This window comes from Nicotiana tabacum, chromosome 11 (genome assembly GCF_000715075.1).
Source record: "Nicotiana tabacum cultivar K326 chromosome 11, ASM71507v2, whole genome shotgun sequence".
Classification (NCBI taxonomy): Eukaryota; Viridiplantae; Streptophyta; class Magnoliopsida; order Solanales; family Solanaceae; genus Nicotiana; species Nicotiana tabacum.
In genome coordinates, this window is record NC_134090.1 from 90,569,862 (window position 1) to 90,597,610 (window position 27,749).

Genomic DNA, 27,749 nt, shown 5'->3' on the forward strand with positions numbered 1-27,749 from the left:
ATCCTTCCGAAGGGGTCATCCATTTGCCCCGTTGTTGACGTCTCTGATGACCCAGAGGAGGCTCAACGACAATTGCAAGATGTCCTTAATCGGAAGAAGGCTCATGAAGTCGCCCTTGCTTCCAGTAAAGGTGCCTCAATCCGGAGTCCCAAGTACAAAGATAAGAAATCGAAGAGAAGACATACCTTATGGCTAGGACTCAGAAGAAAACTTCAATAAATGAAGCTCCAACTGGACTGGCCACAGTGATTCTTGATGAAAAAGGAACTGATGATGAAGCAGTTCCGCTTTAAAGAAGAAAAAGATCTTCATCAACTCAACCGGATGTTCAGCCGTGAGAACCTCAAGCACCTCAAATGGGAGAGCTTCGAGGACTCTTCATGGAAATGGATATAGTTGAAAATGATGAATCTCATTTCCAAGCACTTTTCATCGCTTCCGTTTAGAGGAATTCTACTCCTGACATTCCTACGCCATCAACTTCTACAACAACTGTAACCTCAACAAATTCGACACCAACTGCTATTTATCCACCGGCTCCAACCGAACAAATAGAAGATGTTCACTCCCCATGATCATCCGACGACGAGAATTTAGGGAACACTTACCCGTCATCCATTAGAAACCCTAGAGGAAAATGTAGTGTCATTCTCACGATTTCAAATGAGTGCCACCTACTGGTGGAGGTCGCCAATTACCTGAAACCTCTGGCTACAGATAAATATTGGAAAAAATGGATTCTCATTCTACTGAGTGCCTGATCAACAACAATATGCACTGTTCAGCTTAGGCATCAATTTAATCTTCTTCTCTTCCCTCTTTTCTTGCTAAAATTTGTCTTCATAACCTTAATTTTCAACCATTATAGGCTAACCTCCTTGGCTCTGAGGGACTACAAAAATTGATCTTTGTCACGATCCAAAACCCAACCAATCGTGATGGCGCCTAATACACTTGCTAGAAAAGTCGGACATAAAAATAATGAACCATAATAGCAAAAATGACTGAAAATAACATGAGTCTGAAACCTTGATATTGTACAATACTGCCAATACATAATAAAACTCCATTGGACTAGTAAATACAGAGCCATAAGCTCTAATACGAAAGTACAAGTCTAAAATGACCAAATACAATACTGTCTAAAATAAAGACAACAATACATAATAAAAGAGATGCCAAAACTGCGATCGAGAATGCAGTTCTACCTTGTCTCTTGATGATCAGCTCAACAAGCAACTCCGCTGCTAATGATTGGGTCTGACAATCTGTATTTGCACAATTAAGTGTAAAGTGTAGCATGAGTATTACCGATCCCATGTACTCAACAAGTATCATAACTAACCTCCGCGAAGTAAAAAAAGCAAGAATTATAAATGATACTTGCTATAACCTGTTCAGTTCATAAATTCCACAAGTACATGACAACAATGTGATCAAGTCATAAAGCACAGAAAGAACTATATGTGTGTGAGCACAATTACTCAAGTACTCTACTCAGTCATAGATTCAACGTATAAAGATGATATGCAAGTAATTTAGCTAATTATCTAAGAAAATTGCAAGTAAAGAAGAAATACACAATCCAAACAAACATTGGCCATAGTTTACTCAGTATTTCCATATCTGTACCAAAACACTGATCAGTTTTCCTCAAATTTGCGTGTACACCACCAAGAGAGAAACATGAGAGGGTGACCCTAGAGAGATGAATCCATATTTATACGCAACACGTCCAATTCAACATGCTATCAGTGCGGCGTGGTCACAAGCTCAACATCATAATCCGCCCAGCGTGGTTACATGCATATAACACAATCCACTCGGCATAGTCACTGGCATAAACACAATCTGCTCGGTATGGTCACAAGCATAACAACACAATCTGCCCAGTGTGGTCACATGCATCAGTCTAAATCATATCACACAGAAGAAAATATACAAGAATACATGTATATGATCAATGAATCTTAGATTTCGTGCTCATGGACCGGTATAAATGACATGTTAAAATGTATGCATGTGCAAAGTGTTCTATCATAGCTCTAATCGGAAATTTCATCACTGAAATAACAATTAACAAATTAATTCAAGGAATTAGCCTCTATGTAACCTCAAATATGGATCAAATAGTTCACAACAAGGTTACAAATAGGAGAAACATCACAGCATAAAGCTTAACAATCAATTCACAGAATGTCATAGCCTAAGCACTACCCCAAACATGGATAAATACAATGGTGCTCTCACATAGGCTCAAATCCCACACATGTGCGCACCCATAGCATGTAACTATCACAAATAAATCGGGAAATTAGTGCCTCAACCAAGTTTAGGTAAGATACTTACCTCAAGCAGGCCAAATCACTCCTCTAACAAGTCCTTCCTATGTGTATCAACCTCCGGACGACCCGAATCTAGTCAAAAGAACTTAATACCATCAATAAAAGCCATAGGAAATGATTCCACAAGATATATCTATTACACCCCACGTTTTCATACGTGAGAGTACGTCGTAAGCCAATAATGTAAGCTCGGAAATGAGATTATATTTGAAAGCAAATAAAGTAAGTTAATCATGTTACCTTGGAGGTTACAAATATTTAATATCATGAATAATGAGTACCAAGAGGGTTGGAAAGCTTTGAAGCTACACCAATTGAAGATAATAAGTTTCGTCGAAAGTCAACAAGTTTGGAATGCTATAACATATACTTTGGGGTGAGACTAGGGTTCTTAACATGATAAGGAGGCTATGCTATGAGTTATTTTAGTCGTGTGATAGTCATTTTCTACGTTTTGAAGGCAAGAAAGTTGTGGAACAAGAGTTGGCAAAGGTCGTCACAAGTTACATTTATAAATTTGCTAAAAGTTAGGTCAAATGTAGCTGAGCTTTTCTCCAAATATACTTGGAATTATGGGGTGGTCTACCTACCAAATCGAAAATATATGTCTCTAGTTTCTAACTCATTAAACCGTTTGTCAATAAGACATCGGAGTAGAGAGATATTCGTGTTTTTGCGAGACCGCGCAAACAGCTCCCAATGGGACCCAGTTAGGCAGTGGTCGACCTACTTCTCTTTATAAACGATTTGGATGCCTATTTTTAACTCATTTTCAACTCAACTTCATCTCCAAACTTCTCCTAAACCTTCTAAACAGATACCACAAGGGTTTGAAGTGATTCCAAAGTGATTACACCATATTTCAACATCAAAACTTAGTTCTAGTGAAGAACAACACCTCTTTGAGGTTGTGTTGTCATTGAGGATTGTTGTGGGATTTGTTTGGATGAAATTCAAAGTTGTTGCTACTGTATAAAGTGAGTATAATAGCCTACTAATTATGCTTAAGCTTGCTTGTATGTTTGTTAAGTTGTTAGGATGATAAACTACAAGATAATACTTTGATTAGCTTAAGTCACCTCCATGGTATTGTATTGCCATTGAGGGTTGTTGTAAGCTGAATATAACTTGGATTTTGACTTGAAGTTACAGTAGGAAATATGTGTATTGTGTTCTTGCGTTTTATTAAGGTTATCTTGTTGTTGATTAAGTTAAATGGATGGAGTAGACATGAACTAGAGAATAAAGTTACTAATTAAAGATAGTTGGAGTTGAGGATTGTTTACTTTGTTATAAATATATGGTATAAGGATGGAATAATTGATGAATGACTTCATTATCATGTTAATGATACTGTTGAGTTAATGTAAAAAGTCTATAATGGGTGATATGGGTTATACAGATTCCAATCAGAGCTTGTCGCTCGTCGTGAAGCAGTTGTGACTTGTTGTTGTTGTTGTTATATGGTGTCTTGTTATTGATATTTATATGTTGATGGATTTCTCTAGTTGTTGTTGTTGGTATATGGTATTGGAGGAGTCCTTTGTTACCGGGGAGATGCTTCCCGAATTTACATAAATGAGCTACTAGCTTAAGTTACAGACTTAGCCTTTGCTCAGCACTGATTTTAAATCTTCTTATACTATGATAGATTGAGTTGACTTGTTTCAAGAGTTGCTTGGAAGGTATTAAGGACTCAATGGGTTTAAGTTATGTTAAGGCACTTTCTTCTTTCTTTTGGCATGATCTAAAATGAAATGAACATAAATGATACGCTATTTCATAAGGATCTACTCCTAGCAACTAAGGCTGGCCGTGTTGTTCTTTCCTTATAAAATTATTCTAAGCAAGTCTGTATGATCCTCGAATCCTACTGAGGTTCATATTGAGGGTATGGATGTCCATAATGTTAATCGAAGGTGCAACGACCTTAAGTCATTCCGAAAGGTTTAGAAGGTGATTCCATGAGTCTAGCATGCATTATATATAGTATCTATTTTACTCTACCGAGTGGTGCTATTGTCGTCCGGGTATGACACCTATTGTGAAACCACTGATCAGTTGGGTTTACCGAGCTCTACGTGGCCGGGTACAATTCTACCGTGCCTTATGATGACCGGGTACGTTTTTAGGAGTCCTCTTTGGGGCCGGGTACGATATGATGATGATGATGCCCACAGAGGCGTATGTTTTTAAAAGTTTATGTCTATATATGTATTATGCATTTCATGTCAGTAGCCCCCAGAGGCATTCAGATATTACAGGTTGTATCTCCTCTATCTCTCTTTACATTACTGATCTTGTTTATGCTTTCCTGCCTTACATACTTGGTACTTTATTCGTACTGACGTCCCTTTTGCCTGGGGACGCTGTGTTTCATGCCCGCAGGTCTTGATTGATAGGTTGACATTCCTCCTAGTAGACTATCAGCTCAGCAAAAGGTGTTGGTGCACTGCACTTGCTCCGGAGTTGTCTATTTGGTCAGTATGCTTTGGACATGTATTGATTAGTATGGCGGGGCCCTATCCTGACCTTTATGATGTTTATGTTCTCTTAGAGGCTTATAGACAGATGTCATGTATATGGATAGTTGTATAGCCTTGTCAGCCTATGTTTTGAGTGTCCAAATGATCATTTCGGTCTTATAGGCCTGCATGTCACATGTATAAGTTTGTATATCATATTGGGTCGTCATATGTCGAGTATTCCCTTATGTTTTATTTTGGTTATATCATGATGGCCCTTCGGCCTATTTACCCATGATAGTATGATAAAAAAGATACGTTACATTGGTACTTGGTTGGGTGAGGCATCGGGTGCCCGTTGCGGCCCTCCAATTTGGGTCGTGACAAAAGTAGTATCAGAGTAGTTTTGTCCTAGGGATTCTACAAGCCGTGTCTAGTAGAGTCTTGTTTATGGGTGTGTTCTACACCACACTTATAAGCAGGAGGCTACAAGGCATTTAGGTCTGTCACTCTTTCTTCTTACTCTAGATCATGTGGTAGAGCTCAATTGTAAGAATTCAAACTCCTAAATTCTATTTTGTTCGTAATACAACGATACCTACATCCAAAAAGACAGTTGGTAAGAGATCGAATATCGTTGTGGAAGTGTTGATCAGAGGAACTCGATTTTGCATCATACTTATAATGAGTAAATGTGAGGTCTTCAGCAGATCATGTGTGTACTATAACGTGTAAGCTTCTTTATAAGGAGCCCTAAGGAATGAATATCTATCCATCTATATGGTAAAAAGCAATAAGATAATCAGAAGGTAGATACAAGTTTCAACAAGTAAAAGAAGCAAGGTGAAGAAAAATACGACATCACAATTAGTGAAGATTATTAGTATTTACAATTAAGGTAGAAAAGTATAAACATTAGGAGTTACTTTTAACAGTAACAAAGATATATGCAATTGACCACACCCATCTGAATTATGCCCTTTGAGAGCTAACAAATATAGTTTAAGAGAAGGATCGGAGATCAGTATACAATTGGGATTAGAGTAACCCAAAATTGTGGATGGATTGTTATCATTAGCTAACATTTTCGAAGGATAATGCAAACGTGGTAATAGTTCTCCTTGTGAGACACCCAGATGGTGCAATCTAGAATAGTACATTTAGATATGAATACTAGAATGTCTGGAAAACTTTAGAAGATTGGCACTGGAATCCTAGAAGGGATAAATATTTACCTTTGTATGGCTCTCGTACCTAGTAAAGAGAGAATGCTAGATGACCTGAAGAGCCAGTGAGATGAAGCAAAGGGAGCTAAAAGTGAAAGAATATTTTGTTGAAGTTATCAGAATAAAGTGATTGACAAAAATATTAGCCGGAGAATAAGAAGAGAGTAATTGAAGCATTATGAGTAAGATGTAATAAATGGATGATAACAACAAATCAAAATATGATAGAATGACAGAGTCTATAGTCAAGTGAAGGAAAAAACAAAATGTTACAGGCCTTGAGACAATAAAAGAGTATATGCCAAAGGCTATATCCTCATTCGAGAATTTAGTTGGTGACTCGGACGTGATTACCAGAAGGAAAAATTAGACCCCCATAGTAATAGAATTTAGTACGGGACAGTAAATAAGATAAAAAACCGAATATGAATTAGGGATCGAAGAAATTGGTAATAGTCGGTATTGTGAGAATTTCAGAGATCGTGTTTCAACAATAATAGAATAGACAACATGCGAATAACCTTTAAAGGTCATTTAGGAAGTCGTTTCCCTAAAGCAAGCACTCTGAGTAGAGTTAATCTTAAGGGACTAAGTGTGCCAATTACACTAGGTGTCACCTTCGTGCGTAAGAAATCCAGTTATCCCTGGTACAGAAGGGTTACCATAAGGCGAGTAAGGGTCATTGATGATGTGAAGAGATGCCAAAATGAAGAGGTAAAACATCTATAGGTAGATCTTGGTAGCACTAAGTCTTAGTACTCTCCTAAAGGGGGGAAGATGATGTGATATGGTATTGCGTCAGAGTTATTGGTTCAGGTAACTATGGAATAGTAAAGGAAGAATGTGGTAGAAAGGCGAAATGAATGAGAGTGTATTCAGATTCTACTGATATGCCGCGACTCTAGAAAGTTATGCAAGCACGACGCCGAGGAGAGGCAGTAAGAGTTTTCTGCCAGGATATTGTTGATAAATAAGTGCGAATAGACACTTGATAAGTTAGTAGCCAGTGCAAGATATAAGTTAAGACAAAAGACATATACCAAGAGAGATTACGCGGAGTATAGATATGATAATGGACCAATGGGTAGTTAGTAGTTGATTTAGGAAGAGCCTAGTTATGGATAGACAAGAGGATAGAGACAAATTATGCAGATTGTGCAAGATAACCGTAGTGAACCCCAACATAGTGAATTCAGTCTCGCAGATATGACGTCGTAATTCTTGAGAAATATTCAGATAGGAGTTGGGGCTGTTAAAGGTACCGTATTAGTGTTACAAAAATAAAAGACGGTGCCACTAGGAAGACAGTCAAAAATTTCAGTTCAGAACCAACCCTACGAGCACAAGGGCGCGAAGGTAAGTAACTAAGGATAATAATAGGCGAATGACAACATCAAAAATTTCTTCGGGTATACGGTGAACAAGCTTGTAGCTTTACAAGAGTCAGAGGATCTCCCCAAATACTCCCACGAAAGACTAGCTTAGGAAATAAGGAAGAGGGCTTCAACCTAAGCATATTAACTTGAAGAAGAATTGGTCTGGTAACAACAGCCTCAATACAACATTGTATACGTTGATACCCAAATTTTCCCAAAATATTTTAAAAAATGCATATATACCTCCAAAATCATGCATTAATAGCAATTGGTATTTTTCCATAATTTTCTATATTTTTATTAATTTACCCATCATTTTATTTCCAATAAATAATTACAAAATGGCATTACAAATGATTTCAAAAGCATCTCTTGATTTAATTTATTATCTATGGTCCTATTTAAACCAAATTATTTCATAACTAGCCAAATTGGCATCATTTGGCTACAATTACAATAACTTTGTAATTATAGCCCAATCATATAATTTTATACTATTTTTTACCGAAAATTAATTATTTGTATTTTTAAATACTAAGTAATCATTTTTAACTATTTTCTATGCATGAAAGTCATTTTGTACAATTATCAACTATTTTTGTAAATTGTTTTATTTAATTTAATTGGATATTTAACAAATAGCCTAATTTCATTTCAATTCTAGCCTAAATCAAACTAGACCCAAACCTGATTAAAATTGCCCAATACCCACAAGGCCCAATCCACAATCCTATCTGACCCAATCCCTACTTAATCTGGACCGTTGATCAATTTTGATCAACGAACTAGATCCCTCCATACCATAATTAACCTAATAGTCTACCCCTCCAAAGTTCATTTCTCTCATTCTCTCATCACTCTCCACCGGATCATTCTCTCTCAAGCTCTCTCTGCTAAACCATGGCTCCTACTCACCGGCCATTGGCTCGCCTATGTCAATGGTGGTTCCACCACCACCCCTAGCCTTCATGGCTCCCCTCCATGCCGGATTCTTGCTACCCTGAGGTCCTCAAGGGACCAGCGGCTGTTCAACTCACACCTACGGTCTGTTCTTGCCATTCTCAGGCCTTCTTGGCCCGTCTGAGTAAGACCTTTCTATTTCTCCGGCTAGATCCATGACTTCTAAGCCGGAATCTCTCCATCTCTGGGTTATCTCTCCCTGAAATCCTAATTTATCTCTTGACTTCTTAGATCTATAACAGATCTAAGAGTATTTGAGTTATTTTACTGTTTTCCATGATAATCTCTCCGATTTTTCAAAAAATGCCTATATGTCTTCAAAACTAGAGTTTCTTAACCTTTTTTCAATATGACTTCTCCTCTGATTTTCAGTATTATTCTATGATGTTTACTATATTTAAATGGATTAGTTAAGTTTTTCCTTTTATCTGATTCATTATGTTGAAAATTCTAATTCTTGGTCTTAATCCTGGGTTCTGAGAACTATCCTTGCTTATTTGTTAGTTTAATTTGTTCGCATGTCTGTTATTCATGAATATGTTCTATGTTTCTATGATTGTACCCTATAATGCTCATTAGGGTTTCTGATTTTGCTTCTTCCGCCTATATTATGTTTATTCTATTTATTAACAGAAATTTATGCTAATTCCTCTAATCAGTATTATTTTTCTAGTTGAATTCCCGATTTTATGTGATTTTTACTTTACTATGCTTATTAGGGTTATTTATTTTATTCCTTCTTGCTTATACTGTGATTATTTCATTTGTTTACAGTGCTAATTCCCCTTAACCATTACTACTCCTATTTGAACCCCTAATTCCTGTAATTGATGCCTTTCACTAATATCTTATGATGATCTCCTTATTGATTTCCAACCTCTAAGTTATTCTCTTGCCTTATTTTATGGTCGACTATACTATCAAATCTGATTCTTATGTTATTTCCTTAATTGAAATATTATGTACTTAGCCTTAATTACATGTTCTATACTTGCACCATGCTGAAATTATTTCCTTATGTATTATATTCCAGTCTTATGTGATCTCCTTCCTTATTTGTCTTTACCGTTTAAAGTTAACTCCCTTAATTAAGGGAGTACTTATACTGATTTTGTACTAATTGATACCTAGTTCTATAATTACTGCATGACTTTGATTCTTACCTTATTATTTTGCCTAGTTTCAAATTATATATACATATGCTCTCTCATTAACAAACATGAACACATTAGTTCAAACTCTCTCACACTCAAAACTTTCTGCTCTCTTTCTTTGGTTACTTGCTATTATTCTGAGTTAGCTGGCTGTAATCCAAGGCTAACTATTGTGATCTCCTTCACTTTGTGCTTACTGTCTTTTTTGCTGGTATGTCCTGATTTCAAATTCAAAGTTTCAAAAACAACATGTTTCCTTTATTACTTAGATTCATCCTGTTTCTAGTCTGTTTTCACTTATGGTTTTGTTGTTCAACTTGCAACTAATATGTTTGCTTTATCGCTTTATCAACATGCTTTTGAATGTGTCCCCTCCCATAGACTCAACATATTTATGAAATGTTATCCCCCTTTAGTAAACCCCAATGTGACTCTTCCTTACTTATGTTTCTCTGATTTCTGGCATGAACCTCTCTGTGCAAAGTAGTTGGCTATCCTTAAGTTACCTGATTCTGTGTTAATTTTGAAGTTCCTTAACCCCTTAGCATATTGCTGATTCTGTACGTAAGTGATCCTGCAACTATGTGTTTACCTATGTGACCTATGTGTCCTAAATCCCATTACCCCTGTTTATGGTTGCTGAACCTACCTTGGTTCTATGTTCTTTGGCTATGTATGAACCTGTTTTGGGTGCTGTGTTTGGACTGTTGCTCCACTCTCCCATTACCCCGATCCCCTATTAACTGCTTTCCCCAAGTTTATTTCTACTATTTCGATTTGCCAGGATGTTCGGTTTTGAGTTTCGGAGAGGTTTGGGATACTTAGTCCCTAAATGAGAGCTTAAGTGTTGGAAAGTTGACCATAGTCGGAACAATGTGAAGACGACCTCAGAATGGAAATCCGATGGTTCTGGTAGCTCCGTTTGGTGATTTCGGGGTTAGGAGTGTGTTTAGAGTGTGTTTTGGAGGTCCGTAGCTAATTTTGGCTTGAAACGCCAGAAGTTGAATTTTTGAAGTTTCCGGTTCGATAGTGAGATTTTGATCCGAGGGTCGGAATGGAATTCCAAGAGTTGCAGTAGTTTCATCATGTCATTTGGGATGTGTGTGCAAAAATTTAGGTCATTCGGACGAGGTTTGGTAGACTTTTTGATCGAAAGTGTGTTTTTAGAGTTTTTGGAAATTTTAAGCTTGAATCCGATGGAAAATAGGTCTTTTGATGTTGTTTTGAGCGTTCCGAAGGTTGGAACAAGTTTGAATAATGTTTTGAGATTGGTTGGCAGGTTTGGTTGAGGTCCACGGGGGCCTCGGGTGTGTTTCAGATGCTCAACGGGTCATTTTTGGAACTTAGGAAATTGCAGAAAATGTTGCAGCAGTTAGTTCTGGTTTCCTTCATCGCGTTCGCTAGTGGGTTCTCGCGTTCACGATGAGGAGCTGGGACTGGGGGAAAAGTTTGGACTTCGCGTTCGCGAGAGAGCCTCTGCATTCGCAAAGAGGCTGGATGGTTGTGTTATGCGTTCGCGATTGGGTTTCGCATTCGCGGAAGAGGAATTGGCCCAGTGGAGTTTTGTGCATCGCGTTCACGTGGTTCCCGTCGCGTTCCGAAGGTTCGTCTATGCAAGGCATCACGTTCGTGGAGTGAAGGATGCGTTCGCGAAGAAGGAAAAATGGTCAAAGTTATTTTGTGCTTCGCGAACGCGAGGCTTTGACCGCGTTCGTGAAGAAGGAATTTTCTGGGCAGATATAAGATTTTAAAATCGAGGGTTTTAGCCATTTTTATCAAAACTTAAGCTTGGGAGCTCGGATTTGAGCGAGATTTTGAGGGATTTTCAGAGATATCGATTGGGTAACGATTCTTAACTCATTTTTTCTTGTAACCCATTAATCTAAACATGAATTCATCCTTTAATTTCGGAATTTGTATGAAAATTGGGGAAAAGTTCTTAGGCCAAGAAATTGAGTTTTGATTGGGGATTTGACATCGGATTTGGATAATTTTGGTATGGTTAGACTCGTGAGAGTGTGGGGATTCTGAAACTATAAATTTTACCTGATTCCGAGATGCAGGCCAGAGGGGCATTTTATATAATTTCGCGTATTAGCTTAGAATTTAATTGTTGAATCAGTTACTTGAAGTGTTATTTACATTATGCAATTGAATTGAATAGATTTGGGCCATTTGGAGTCGAGTGCTCGTGGCAAAGACGTGGTGTTGGGTTGATTTTGAGCCGGTTCGAGGTAAGTGGCTTGTCTAACCTTGTGTGGGGGACCTTCCCCTTAGGATATGATATATTTGATAATTGAAATGCCTTGTACGTGAGGTAACGAGCGTGTACTTGAGCTAATTGTTGAAAATCCAATTTTTCCTTAAGTATTTCAATTGAATTCTTTTTCCTGTTTTATTCTACTTGTGAATTTAGCATGTTGCTAGTTTAGAAAAACATGTTTAGTTGACTTAATTGCCTATTTTCTTAAACTGCCTTAATTGCGTTACGTGAAGCATGTTAGGCTAGGATTAACTGTTTACTTGGTACGAAATTTAACTTAATTGGGTATTCTTGTGTTGCTGTTGTGTGTTTTACTTTGGGGCTACGGGTCGGCATCCCGGGAGATCTCCCGTATGTATTTATGATCTGAACTGAGGTGTGAGATACCAAGAGATACCTGGCATGTATATTGAGGATACCAAGAGGTCCTCGGGATATCGAGAGATCCCTAGCATATATTGAGGATACCAAGAGATCCCCGGGTTACCAAGAGATCCCTAGCATATATTGAAGATACCAAGAGATCCCCGGTTATCATCCTTGTTATGAGTGGTACTTCCTTGTGGTTTGCCTTCATCTCTATTTCCGTTATTGTACTATTATTATCCTGTGTATATTCTTACTGTAGATTTTCATTTATACTGCTTATCTTATCTTGTCATCTTTATATTTATTTAATCTTAGTAGGGCCCTGACCTTCCTCATCACTACCCAACCGAGGTTAGGCTTGACACTTATTGAGTACCGCTGTGGTGTACTCATGCCTCTTCTGCGCATATTTTTCATGTGCAGATCCAGGTACTTCTACTCAGGCCTACCATCCTTGAGGGAGGCGACTACTTAGAGACTTCGAGGTACATCTGCCGCGTCCGTAGATCGAGGAGTCCCTTTCTATTCCCGCCTTTTAGTATTTAGCCATTCTGTACTTTCTGTTCTTATTAGACAAATTTCGGAGTTAGAGCTATATAGTATTTCCTTTTCTTAGCTTGTGATTTGTGGGTTTCCAGGTCTTGGATTTATGTATTAGTATTGAGAGTTATACATGGTGTAAGCCGAGCGGCGGATTTAAACACTATCACTACTTTATTTTTGTTTTAAATTGTTTTTCTTCCACAAATTTTGCTTTTTCTTCCACAAATTAGGCTTACCTAGTTGTAGAGACTAGGTGCCATCACGATGGTTCACGGAGGGTGAACCGGGGTCGTGACAAGTTGGTATCAGAGCTCTAGGTTCATAGGAGTCACAGATCACAAGCCGGTTTATTAGAGTCTCGCTGATCGATACGGAGACGTCTGTACTTATCTACGAGAGGCTATATAACTGTTAGGAAAATTTCCACTTCATTTGATTTCCTTGTCGTGCGATGTTTTGACATCACAATTCTAAACTTCTGTCTTATATTCTCTCACAGATGGTGAGGACACGTGCTACTCAAGATGATTAGGCACCCGCTCCCCCTACTGCAGCCGTCAGAGGCCGGGGCGGGGTAGAGGCCGAGGACGGGCACGTGGTGCAGCCAGAGCACATGCGCGAGCTACCGCCGAGGTATCACCAGTGGATCTAGCCGGAGTCCAGGCACCTGACACACCCACTGCTACTACTACTCTAGCTCTTTAGGAGACACTAGCATAGTTCATGAGCATGTACACCACTTTGGCTCAGGTAGGGTTGCTTCCCCTTGCTGCAGCCACATCCCAGGCCGGGGGAGGAGCACAGACTCCCGCCGCCCGCACTCCTAAGTAGTGAGTGCATGTTGAGCAGGTCCCTATAATAATAACCTATACCGCCCGCAGTGCTAGTTCAGCCCGATGATAGGGCAGCGGCTTTTAGAGGATGAGTAGTTGAGGCTTGAGAGGTTCAAGAAGTACAAGCCCCTTGTATTTATTGGTCTAGCGTCGAAGGATACTCTGGGATTTATTGATGAGTGTTACCGCATTCTCCGTACCATGGGTATATCAGGATCAAGCGGGGTTTCTTTCACTACCTTCCAGCTTCGAGGAGTTGCCTATGAGTGATGGCACACCTATGAGTTAGACAGTCCAGATGAGGCTGCTTCACTGACTTGGACTCAGTTTTCAGATCTGTTCCTGAGAGAGTATGTTCCTCAGAGCCTCAGGGACGCATGACGCGTAGAGTTTAAGCATTTGCGCTAGGGGTGCTATGACTGCCTCAAATTATGCTGTCCGTTACACTAGTTTGGCTGGGCATGCACTAGCCTTGGTTTTCACTGTTCGCGAGAGGGTTCGCCGGTTTATTGAGGGACTTATTCCCAACATCAAGTCTAGCATGGCTCGTAAGTTGGAGATGGACATTTCTTATTAGCAGGTGGTGAGCATTGCTAGGAGGATTGAATGTATGCTAGGGAGAGAGAGGAGAGGGAGGCCAAGAGGTCTCGTGAGTCAGGCCATTATTCTGGTGCCCGTACCCCAGCTGCAGGTCATCATGGTAGGGGTTATATGAGTCGTCCTACTCATTCAACTCTTCCAACAGCTAGTAGTGCTCCAGCTCCTCCTAGGCCTTAGGAGCTTTATTATGCACCTCTGGTTTCTAGCGCGCCTCCTGCACGAGGTGCTTTCAGAGGTCAGTCCAGCAGACCTGGTCTGAGCTAGTCACAGCCTCCGTCCTCCCAGAGCTTGTTTTGAGTGTAGTGACACATGCCATGTGGTGAGGGATTACCCTAGACTTGGGAGGAGTGCACCTCCACAGACTTCTCAGCCACAACGTGCCCCACAGAGTTCTCAGGCTATGGTTATAGCTCTAGTTTCTACCCCACCTGCTCAGCCAACTAGAGGTGGAGGTCAGGGAGGTAGAGGTCATCTTAGAGGGGGAGGCCAGGCCAGATACTATGCCCTTCCTGCCCGTACCAAGGCTGTTGCCCCCAATTATGTCATCACAGGTATTATATTGGTTTGCCACAGAGATGCATCGGTTCTATTCGATCCAAGCTCTACTTACTCTTATATGTCTTCTTATTTTGCTCCGCATTTGGGTGTACCTCGGGATTCTTTGAGTTCCCCTATTTATGTTTCTACTCCGGTGGGAGATTCTCTTGTTGTGGACCGTGTTTATCAGTCGTGTTTGGTTTCTCTTAGTGGTTTTGAGAGCAGAGCCGATCTATTATTACTCAACATGGTTGATTTTGATATTATCTTGGGCATGGACTGGTTGTCGCCCCATTATGCTATTCTTGATTGTCATACCAAAACCGTGACACTGGATATGCCAGGTGTACCGCGTGTTGAGTGGAAGGGTACTTTAGATCATACTCCCAGTAGAGTTATTTCTTTTGTTAAAACTCAGTGTATGGTTGAGAAGGGGTGTGACGCGTATTTAGCTTATGTGAGAGATGTTAGTATTGATACCACTTCAGTTGATTCAGTCCTAGTAGTTCAGGATTTTCCCGATGTGTTTCCAGCTGATCTTCCAGGCATGCCGTCTGATAAAGATATTGATTTTGGCATTGATCTGTTGCCGGACACTCAGCCTATTTCTATTCCTCCGTATCGTATGGCTCCTCCTGAGTTGAAAGATCAGTTATAGGAATTGCTTAATAAGGGTTTTATTCGGCCCAGTGTATCACTTGGGGTGCTTCTGTCTTGTTTGTGATGAAAAAGTATGGTTTTATGCGTATGTGTATTGATTATAGCCAGTTGAACAAGGTTACATTGAAGAACCGCTATCCTTTGGCTCGTATTGATGATCTGTTTGACCAGCTTTAGGGCGCATGGGTGTTTTCTAAGATTGACTTGCGCTCAAGTTACCATCAGTTGAAGATTCGGGAGCCAGATATCCTGAAGATTGCTTTTAGGACTCGGTATGGCCACTACGAGTTCCTTGTTATGTCATTTGGGCTGACCAATGCCCCAACAGCCTTTATGCATTTGATGCACAGTGTGTTCCGACCGTATCTTGACTCGTTCGTCATTGTCTTTATTGATGGTATTCTAGTGTATTCCCGGAGTCGGGAAGATCATGAGCAACACCTGAGGACTGTGCTTCAGACGCTGAGAGAGAAGAAGTTATATGCTAAATTCTCGAAATGTGAGATTTGGTTGGACTCAGTGGCATTATTAGGCCACGTGGTATCGAGTGAGGGTATTCAGGTGGATCCCAAGAAGATAGAGGCCGTGCAGAGTTGGCCCAGACCATCCTCAGCTACCGAGATCTGCAATTTCCTTGGTTTGGCAGGCTACTCCCGTTGTTTTGTGGAGGGGTTTTCATCGATTGCAGCCCCTATGACCAGGTTGACCCAGAAGGGTGCTCCGTTCTAGTGGACGAAGGAGCGTGAGGTGAGCTTTCAGAAGCTCAAGTGAAGGATCGGTGAAACTCCACCTCATTTGGAGTGCAGCCGAGTCTATAAGTCATCGTGTCAGAGTTTTGCTACAAACTTATGGATAGGCTGATACCCTGTCCCATTTGATGTCAAATAATCTTAGAGGCTTTGTAGACAAAGGTTCATTTTGTATAGTATATCAGAGGCCTTGACGACCCATATGTATTCACGTTTTAAGAAAAAAAAATTATTTAGTAATACAATATTATCCACTTACAATCGTACATTACGAGTTGTGGTCATGTTGGCCCATGATAGTTACAAAAGAAATGAATGAGTTTCGAGTGGTTCGCTCGGGCCAGTGCGGCACCGGGTGCCACCCACGCCTCACTAGGTTGGGGCGTGACAAGCAAGCACCCAACATTTCAATCACAAGCTAGTCGGCTACTAATGTACAAAATATTCAACAACTAATAATATTTTTTCAGAATATGTTGCCAAAGTGTGATAGTGCCGAATTAGATTTGCCAAATCCAAACAGCAATAAAAGATAAAATAAAGTAGTCATGATTTATATCAAACCAGATCTGAAAAAAAAATACAAAAAAGTAAGACAACATATATTTGTGATAGAATGGACCTAAATGACGAAAAATAACAAAATTGCTATAGCTCAGCAAAATTTCGGCCAGACAGCAAGAGCTTTTCATCACTGATTTTGCGTCCCTTTTTTTAATTTTCAGCTCTCAAACCTTTGGTGAAGCTTTTCTTCGTATTTTTGAGTTGGTTTTGCTTTCTCAGAATTTTTGATCTCTCTTGAGAATTTTGAATTTTTGAAAGTTTGGTTTCTAGCAGACAAGGAGTGTATTTTCGTGTGTGGGGGTTATAAGAAGAGGAAGAAATCCAGAAAAAGGGGGGGGGGGGGAATGGTGTTCGTTGGTGATGGTGAAAAATGGAGCAGCGACGTTTTGCTCTTCAGGTGGGGGGGGGGGGGGGGGTTCTGATTTTTTTGTGATTTTTGAGAAAAACATGAGAGGAAGAGGAGGGAGTCTGTTATGCCATTCCTCTTGAAAAATGGGGGAGAGTCTCCTGATTTTTTTTAGGCATAAAGATCTGATAAGGTCTATATTAGGGTTAGAGGAATATGGGGGTTTTAATGAGGGGATTTGGGTTAAGGGAACTGGGCCGAAGGGAATTGGGTTATGGGAATTGGGTTATGCGAATTGGGCTGAGGTTTAAAATTAATTTGGTCATTTTAGGAATTAGCCCAATTTTAAAAGAAATCAGACCAAAATCTAAAAATTAAAAGGTAAAAAATGTAAAATGAGCCATTTTTGTGATTTTCATTTTTAATAAAGCAATTAATTAACTAATTAATTCTAAAATATAAAAACAAAAATCTAAATGTAATGTATGGTATTTTTGATATTTTTATGCTTTTTTTAACAAAAATTAAACGTGCACAAAAATGTAAATAATTAATAAAATCCTACAAAAAATCCTATAAAATGGCAAATAATCGGAAAAATGTATTTTATTTTATTTTATAGAAGTATTTCATATAGGGCAAAAATCACGTGCTCACAGCTGCCCCTCTCTGCTCGAAAACACGAAGGATTTTCGGGCCAAGATAAAGTGAGGGGATACAAGCGATTTTTGCCCATTTGAATACTCCGTGGGAAGCATTTTTGAAAGATCTGACCGAACCTTGCTTCCGAGGTTGCCTACATATCCTTGACTATAAAGGAATCAGGTTAGTGTAGTTCGGGAAGTTTTGATAGCTGGGACTACCGAAAAACTATGATTTCACTGTTGTTACTCCTGTTTCCGCTTGCTGAGCTCCTTATTACACCAAAATTTAAAATAAAAAGATAAACTAGCTAAACCTATCAACTATGAGTTACAAGATTCCTATATATAACCTTCTAAGGCTTGATTTTGAGTCCTGGTTGGTTCTTCCTGCAGACTCTGATCTGAATCTTGATGCTCGTAAGCTGCAACCGCTGGTTCATTCTTCTTTAGCTTTTTGGATCAAGGGGGGACATGCAAAGCTTGCGACTTCAATCATATCTTGAGCAGTCCGCATCTTTCCTCCGCTTCTACACTTAGAGTTCAACTTCTTTTCTTTTATTTGGGTTGAGACTTCTTCTTTTGGTCATCTCAAACCGTGTGCCTCACGGTGAAAACTTGTTCAGGCAACAAAGCAAACAAACGAACAAAGTTTTTCTGCCCCAGTTTTCACTAGGAAAATTTCGTGAATTATTGTAACAAAATCTAAACTATTTCTTTATTGAAGGCAATTAAAATCGGGATTATGTATCCCTGAGAGAAAGAGATTAGGGAGTGGAGACCCTATATCTAAAATGAAATTAAATGAGGATCGGAGGTCCCAAGTTGGGAAGATTACCGGGTTATGCTGGAAAAATGACCACGTTATGTCGGGAAGGTCCTCAGGTTATGCCGGGGAAGGTCATCAGGTTATGCCGGAAAAGAAAAGGGTCCTCGAGTTATGCCGGGGAGGTCCACGGGTTATGCCGGAGTAGGTCATTGGGTTATGCTGGAAAAGAAAAAGGTTCTCGGATTACGCCGGGGAGGTCCACGGGTTATGCCGGGAAAGTCATCGGGTTATGCCGGAAAAGAAAAAATGTCCTCGGGTTATGCCGGGGAGGTCCACGGGTTATGCCAGGAAAGTCATCGGGTTATGCCGGGAAAGAAAAAAGGTCCTTGGGTTATGCCGGGGAGGTCCACAGGTTATGCCGGAAAAGGTCATCGGGTTATGTCGGAAAAGAAAAAAGGTCCTCAGGTTATGCCGGGAAAGGTCCTCGAGTTATGCCGGGGAGGTCCACGGGTTATGCCGGGAAAGGTCCTCGGGTTATAAAGGTCCTCGGGTTATGCCAGGAAAGTTATCACGTTATGCCGGAAAAGAAAAATGTCCTCGAATTATGCTGGGAAAGTCATCAGGTTATGCCGGAAAAGAAAAAGGCCCTCGGGTTATGCCGGGGAGGTCCACGGGTTATGCCGAGAAATTCATCGGGTTAAAAAGGTCCTCGGGTTATGCAGGAAAAATCATCGGGTTATGCCGGAAAAGAAAAAGGTCCTTGGGTTATGCCAAGGAGGTCCACGGGTTATGCCGGGAAAGTTCACGGGTTATGCCGGAAAAGGAAAGGTCCTCAGATTATGCCGAGAAAGTCATCAGGTTATGTCGAAAAAGAAAAAGGTCCTCGGGTTATGCCGGGAAGGTCCACAGGTTATGCTGGGAAAGTCATCGGGTTATGCCGGAAAAGAAAAAGGTCCTCGGGTTATGCCGGGGAGGTCCACGGGTTTTGCCGGGAAAGTCATTGGGTTATGCCGGAAAAGAAAAGGTCCTTGGGTTATGCCAGAAAAGACTTTGGGTTATGTCGGGAATCAACTAGGGAGTGAAACCCTGTAATGGCAAAGCCTACCAGGTTATGCTGGGAGCGATTAGGGAATGGGACCCTATATTGAGAATACATAGCTAGAGATTGGAGGCCCTATGCTACCATGGTTTTGAATTTTCTTCTTCTTTCTTTATTCAAGAGAATGCATGAAGATTTTGAAAGGGACTTCCCTTTTTGGGTTAACTTCTGCTGTAGGATCATTCTGGTCTCTGTGCACCTTGCTTTTATTGCACCCGCTCCTTGCGAAGTTATCTTAGGTTACACCTGTTTTCAAGTCAAAGAACAATTTGTCAGTTTGAAACGGTGGTTGGTTTTATGGCCTTGATTGTTTTGATCACTCGATCTCGACCTAACTCTTTTGCTTAAATCCTTCACCGCTTGCTGGCTTTCTGGAGACCGATCTCTCTTCTAAAACCGGGTATCTTATCTTTTCCCAAAACTTCACATGACGATTAACCCATGTGAGGCCTTGGCTTTTTCATCTTATCTTGCCTTTATGGGCACTTGATTTCGGATTTCTTTCATTTTTAATAATTTTGACTTCGGAGCATCGGCCTTCATGACCAGTTGGGATCGACCTGATGCACCCGCTGAGGCTGGGTGCTTTTCTTTGGATTTGGCCTTTGTTAAACAAAACCCTGTAAAACCAATCTTGCCACCTTTTCTTTGTATTAGTTTCAGAAAAGAATTAAACCGAAAGAGATTCAAAGAAAAGTAAACAAAGGACGGGGAAAGTGAATTTAAAGAGAAGTGTCCCTTTCGGGGAGGAAAGAAGGACTTATCTGGAGTGCATGCAGACTTCAGTAGACAAAACATGCTTGTTGGACTGGATACCCGATCTGTGCAGCCATCCAATCTCGCAAAAACCCTTCATAATCCATATCCCAAAACCAGAGGAACCTTACCAGGACTCTTGTCTGCCAATAATCCTAAGGAATTCCTTCTTTTCGATAAACGGTGCCTTTTGCGGGGTTTCGCCGATTGACCTCTCTTATTTCTCTTCTCACCATCGTCTTATAGTGCTCTTTTGCGAGTTTTCACTAACAAGACTCTCTCATTTCATTTTCTCTGCTCAACATCGCCTTACGGTACCCATGAGTTTTCACCAATAAGACTCTCTCATTTTATTTCTCTCATCTTGATTGCATCAGATCCAAACAACTGTGTTCTCCGATTTTGAACATCTTTTACCGATTGATCGAAAGGATTTGAACAAGGTTTGGGTAAAAGAAATTGGATCGAATTACAACTTTGGAACCGTTCAGGCGGGATTATCGCCGAACCATTATAACATCTGCCCCAGTTTCACTTTTGGGGAAGATTGGATTTTTGTTTTGGTGTGACTGAACCCCAGAGAGAGACTGCCTACGTATCCTTTCGGAATCAAGTCGAACGTAGTTCAGGGAACTTTATTTTTTGATTTTCTTTTGTTTTTCTGTTTTGTTTTGTTTTCTCTTTCCTTTTTCCTCTCTTTTTTTCATCATTTTTTATTTCCTTTGTCTTTTCTTCCTTTTTTTTGCATCTTTCTTTTTCTTCTCTTTTTTCATTTTTTATTCATTTCATTTTTTCATTTTTTATTTTTTCAATAACATTTTTAGGTTCCAAAGAGGGTAATCAAAGAAAGGTAACCGGCTCAAAGGGTTTGCAAAGGATTGATAGTGTTTGGATAGTGAGAAAGAAAGCCTTCTGCATCCCAATCGGAGAACATTAATGATATATAAAGGATCCAACATAGTACCTTGTGACTGCATTTGCATTGACAGTTGTTTCTGAGACATTTCCTTCGATGTGTCCCAAGTGCAACACACGTTTTTGACAGTACTCTTGTTGCAATGTATGAACCTTTCCAATCTGGGACCAATTTTCCTTCAGTTGTTCCAAATCTTTATTTTATTTCCTTAAACTTATTCTCATTGCGATCTGATTCTTGATTCATTATTTCGTAATCTGACCATGTTTTAGGATCTGGGCATGAAGTCCGCAAGTATGTCATGTTAATGAAATCTGCATTTGACAGAACTAAAAAGAGAACAAGAAAAATGACAAGTTTAAGAAAAGAGACATTCTTGGACAATGGAATATTAGTTTTTTTTGATTTTTTTTTTGATTTTTTTTTCAATTTTTGAAGATAGAAGGGTTTACATCAGAAAGTAAGACAATAAAGTAAAACATCCGGATCACAACCTGAGATAATCCGGACGCAGAAAGGATAGCAAGACTAGCTACTAAGACTCCCTTCTGATGGGGAACTTTCTGCTTGGCGATTATTTTTTGGCTTTTCTTCTGTCTCGACAATGGTTGCAACGGCCTTCAGTGCCGGATCAAATTCCCTAGCTTCACAAATCATTCCGACTATTGGCCCGATGTTATGGGTAGGCAACAGATTGTTCATCACATCAGGAGCTTCTTCATCCCGAAAAACGATTCTTTCAGCTTTAATCAAATCTTCAACTGCTCTTTTGAGGGTCCAACAGTCCTCCGTGCGGTGTCCCACTGCTCCAGAGTGGTATTCACATCTAGCATCAGCTAGCTGCGAGGGGTACTCGGGGTTTGGCCGGTTCGGGGCCACTGGCTGCAATAGATCTAGCATGATTAGCTTTTGGGACAAGATTGAATATGATTCACCAATAAGAGTGAACTGATTCTTTCTGAAAGGCTCTCTTGGGCGAGGATTGTACTGGGGATCATTTGGTTGAGGATTACATAAAGCTTGGTAAGGATAGGCATTTTTGGGAGATGGAGCTCGATTTTGTGGATAATGTTGTGGCCGCGGGTAAGATTGCGCGTTCGTCATCGAATAAGGAGGTGGTGCCACGACATAAGTAGCATCTTGAAGGGGATAATAGTGTGGTGGGACCATATGAGGCACATATGATTGGCTGAATGACCTGCGACCTCGAGCTTGAAACCATCATAGCTCCCTCTTCAAACCCATTTCTGTTTATCGAATCATCTGAACCATTTTGAACATTTGGACATGTGGCTTTAAAAGCGACATGACTCAAGATTCGACCCGTTTTTAGCCTATTTTCTACCATCTCCCCAATTTTGATAGCCTCAGCAAATGGCTTTCCCATAGCGGACATCATGTTTTGGAAGTAGTCTACCTCTTGGGCCTGTAGAAAGATGTGACCATTTCAATTTCATCCATTGGAGGCTTTACCCTGGCAGCTTGCTCATGCCATTTGACAGCATATTCGCAGAAGATTTCCGTGATTTTCTTTTTCAAATTGGACAAAGAGTTTCTGTCGGGAGCGATGTCCACATTATACTGGAACCGGCGAACAAAATCTCGGGCCGTATCGTCCCAGACGTGCCAATGGGTAATTTCTTGATCCGCATACCACTCAGAAGTGATTCCGGTGAGTCTTTCCCCAAAATAAGCCATTAGCAGCTCCTCTTTTTCAGATGAGCGACCGGGTCTCCATGCCCGTCGTACTTTTCAAATTTTGGCATCTTGAAGCCAGCTGGCAAGTGGACATAGGGAAACATACAGAGGTCAGAGTATGGGATACTTTTTTGTCCACTCAAACCTTGCATGTTTTTCAAGATTTCTTCTAGGCTCTTCATCTTTCGAGCCATTTTCTCTTGCTCGGGATTTTTAACAACCTTTTCTTGCTCCTCCGAGAGATAATGTTGCGGAGGTTGAGTGAAAGAGTACGGGGTCACATATCTTATTTTTGGTTGAAGCTGTGGATCCTGAAAGATGAACATTGGAGGGTGTGCCCTTGAAGCCGGTGCCTGGGGGCGAACCACAGAAGGCATGCCAGGATTAATGAAGGGCACTGGAGGGTGCCCGCATGGGATGAGTGGGTTGGGCACAAGGGTGTTGGTAATCTCATCTGACCTGGGGATCAATTCAGGGAATCCGGGGATTGCACTTGGCGGTTCCCTACCATTAGACCAGGCGTCCCACATTTTCAATATGCGGAGACGCAACATCTTATTCTCTTCAGCAGCTGCTGATTCTAGCTACAGAATAGCCGATGCCAGGCTATCCTCAGGACCGATGATTGGTAGATTGCTTGCGGAGGCCATCTGTGCCTTTGGATCTTGTGAAGGAGGGGAGGCTAGACTCCAACAAAACCAACCACCAAAACCTGGCTAATTTGCATACCCAACAACCTTGTTAGTTTTGAGACGCTTAACAGATAGGTATCGCACGTTTGGATGCAATGCACCTAAACAGTTAAAGACGTTTCTACCATGTGTTTGAACGATTGCATGTTTCATCCCGGCCTTAACTAACTCTCTTTTTCACTCAATATCTCATTTCTTTTATTTCTGCTTCTTTTTAATTACCCTTGATTTTTTCATTTCATTTTTGCCGCTTTTATTTTTGGCACTTTTTGTTTCCTCTTTCTTTTTTTCCACTCTTTTCTTTATTTTATACTCAACTTATGATTGAATCCAATAGGGATTGCCTACGTATCATGACGCCATATGAATCAGATCTTGCGTAGTTCGGGAAGATTGAGAATAGAGTAAATGAACTAACTCGTTTTTTGTTTTTCTTTTTATAACACTCAGACAATGAAAGGTTTAAAAAAAGAAAAACATATTTTTTTTTGAATTTGTTGTTTTTGTTTTTTTTTTTTGAAATTTTCCAAAGAAATGCTTTAAAAGAAGAAAAGAAATATTTTTTTTTTGATTTTTGATTTTTGATTTTTGATTTTGATTTTTTTATTTTTTGAAAGAAAGACTTCTAAGAATTCTTTTTCTTTTGATTTGAACTTTGGGAATTTCAAAAATAAAAGGAACTTTTTTTTTTGAATTTTGGTTTGTTTTCTCTTTTCTAAAGGAGAAAGAAAAAATATTTTTTGGACTTTGGATGTTGCCTCTTATTTTTCGAAAGAGGGACTTTTAAGAAAATATTTTGGATTTCTGATATTTTTTTTATGAAAGCACTTCTAAAGAAAAACGAAAATATTTTTGGAGTTCAATTTTTCAATTTTTTTTGATATTTACGAAAGAAAGACTTTTAAAGAAGGAAAAGAATATATTTTTTTGGAGTTTTTTTTTAACTTTTTGGGAAAAATATTTCAAAATAAAGGAGACCAGTATTTTTGGATTTTGATTTTTGGATTGATTTTCTTTTTTTCCTTTTTTTTGTATGAAAGACTTCATAAATAAGGAAATTATTTTTTGAGTTTAAAAATCCTTTTTTTTTTGAATTTTCTACGGAAATGCTTTTAAAGGAGGAATTAAAGGAATTTCTTTTGGATTTTTGAAAATTGGGGTGGGAACCGATGAAGTTTGCCTACGTATCTTACATTCGGTGAGAATCAGACCCGCGTAGTTCGGTCAGTTTAAAGGAACAAGAAAAATATGACACTTGAAAATTTTGGCTCATTTTGAAATGACTTTTTTTTTTCTTTTTTTTTTCCAGAATTTCGGCAGAGTTTCGGAATTTTCAAATACCTACCTCTCACTCTTATTTTTATTTTTTTGATTTTCTTTCGCTATTCTAGAAACCGGTCAACATGCAAACCGAATCAAACAAATGCGCAAGTAGCACGTAAGATGCATTAGGATACTCTTTTTAGTTTGGGTACACCTGTCCTAGACGGACCCAACCCTTGTGTTGTCCCCAAAGTCAAATACACATGATGCAAACAAGCGTTCCTACTAGGGATTCGGCATGAGGTTGTGTTATTCTAGGTTTAAAACTTGGGGTTGTATTCTACACCTGTCTTACCCGAGCGGACAGTTCGAGCCGGGGGGCAGTGTACCGGGAATACAGAAGCTTCACCGATTTTGCAACTTGTCCGAACCTCGTTCTAAAATTGGGATATGACTTTAACAGAAAAGAAGTCACACAAACTGCACATATCCTAGATGATTTAGAAGATTCAGAGAGAAGAGGGTTTCGTAACAATTTATATACAGCCCAAACAATATCAAAGCGGTAAAAAGCGGCATTTAGCACATTAGGCTCAAATATGTACAAATCAGATAATAAATAAAGCCAAGTATAACAGTTATTCTAAGCTCGAATTCTTGAACCCTGAACCAAAAGTTCTGGGTTATGATCCCCAGCAGAGTCGCCAGAGCTGTCACACATCCTTTTTACCCGACCCGAGGGGGTATATAAGGGAGTTTTTCCAATTAAAGTGACATTATTCAAAATGGAATTATTTTATTCATTTTTTCAGAGTCGCCACTTGGGATGATTTTATGGTGTCCCAAGTCACCGGTTTATTTTAAAATTCCAAATCTAGAAAATTTTGACTTTATTTTAAAAGCCTGCGAACCAGAAATTCTAAGTAAGGAATTCTGTTAACCCGTGAGAAGGTGTTAGGCATTCCTGGGTTTCGTGGTTCTAGCACGGTCGCTTAAACTATTAATATTGGCCTATTATCTGATTTACTACATATTTTAAACCCATTGTGCATTTTAGCCTTATAACAGCCTTTTAATTATTTTAAATCGCTTTTAGGATTTATGGATTTTTTTAACAAGTTACGATTGTCGTACGCTTGTTTGTTTTGGAACACGTCGCAAACCACGCTACATGAAATGTACCCGCGATTCGCGACATATTTATTTATTATTGTTGAAGATTGAAATTGGGTCACATAAAATGTCCACCCGAATTTTAGTAATTAAAAATCACAACTACGTTACGGGAACCGTACCCATAGCTATGATGAATTATTTAAATAACGCGCCCAAATCAAGTACGAAGATTCAATTTTTTATAGCAATATTTGTGAGGGCCATGGATGATTTAATTTATTTATGGCACACCTCAAACCTTTTTCTATAAGTGTTAGTTCTTAAATCTAATCTTATGAAGGCCATGGATTATAAATTTTGTTTGGCATTGAATGCCCCAATTTATTTCAAAGGGTTTTATTATTCGAAGTTGTTATAATCGGGTTCGTGAAATGTACCCCCGAATTTGGGAATTAGGTATCATGACTATGTCACGGGAACCGTACCCATAGTCACGATAATTTATTTAATCGCGCCTAAGACAAACTACGATGTTCTTGAATTAATTATTTCCTAAACTATTTTGGGATTAGTGCATAGCCATAAATTACGGAGTACTTTTACTAAAAGAGATTTCATGTTCGTTACCTTTAGTTGCACGACTCAAATCACGTCAATAATCATGACAATTCTAGCAAAACCAATGAATGGCAAAAGTTTCAATCGACATGCCAACACATTTAGATAATGGAAGCATACGGTTTGCAGTAGCATGGAGACTTAAGACATGACGAGCTCTCAAAGACTTGCACAATTTAGTTTCAATATAAAAATTCAACTGGAAAAGAAATCGTTTTGAGATATGGAACATTTGCTCAATTTCCTTGTTCACAAATCATCTCACTAGCATTTGAACAAAAACCACAAAAAGCAACTTTCAGTTAATTATACATTAACGCACCAATTACCCAAAAGAACAAACAGACCTATTTAACCAAATAATACTGGAAAACAATTCGGGTACAAAATGGATTAGCCATCAAAGCGTTTAACCATAAAAGTGCTAATCAATTCAAAACTAAACATGAAACCAATGATAGCAACAGTACCCCAATACACAAACTTTTACCAACAGACACCCAACATTTCAATCACAAGCTAGTCGGCTACTAATGTATAAAATATTCAACAACTAATAATAATTTTTCAGAATATGTTGCCAAAGTGTGATAGTGCCAAATTAGATTTGCCAAATCCAAACAGCAATAAAAGATAAAATAAAGTAGTCATGATTTATATCAAACCAGGTCTGAAAATAAAATACAAAAAAAGTAAGACTACATACCTGTTTGTGATAGAATGGACCTAAATGCCGAAAAATAAGAAAATTGCTATAGCTCAGCAAAATTTCGGCCAGACAGCAAGAGCTTTTCATCACTGATTTCGCCTCCCTTTTTAAAATTTTCAGCTCTCAAATCTTTGCTGAAGCTTTTCTTCGTATTTTTGAGCTGGTTTCGCTTTCTCAGAATTTATGATCTCTCTTGAGAATTTCGAATTTTTGAAAGTTTGGTTTCTAGCAGACAAGGAGTGTATTTTCGTGTGTGTGAGGTGATAAGAAGAAGAGGAAATCCAGAAAGGGGGGGGGGGGGGATGGTGTTCATTGGTGATGGTGAGAAATGGAGCAACGACGTTCTGCTCTTCAGGTGGTGGGGGGGGGGGGGGTTCCGATTTGTTTACTCTTGATTTTTTTTAGGTATAAAGATCTGATATGGTCTATATTAGGGTTAGAGGAATATGAGGGTTTTAATGAGGGGATTTGGGTCAAGGGAA

General features: G+C 39.4%; 1 long non-coding RNA gene across 1 annotated transcript; it reads right to left on the reverse strand.

The window, feature by feature from the left end:
- Nucleotides 1-1,005: 1,005 nt before the first annotated feature.
- Nucleotides 1,006-27,685, reverse strand: LOC142166313 (uncharacterized). The gene is made up of 3 exons (XR_012696643.1): nt 27,265-27,685; nt 2,350-2,417; nt 1,006-1,885 (listed from the first exon to the last, which is right to left on the reverse strand). It is a non-coding gene; the product is annotated as an uncharacterized LOC142166313 (long non-coding RNA).
- Nucleotides 27,686-27,749: the final 64 nt, after the last annotated feature.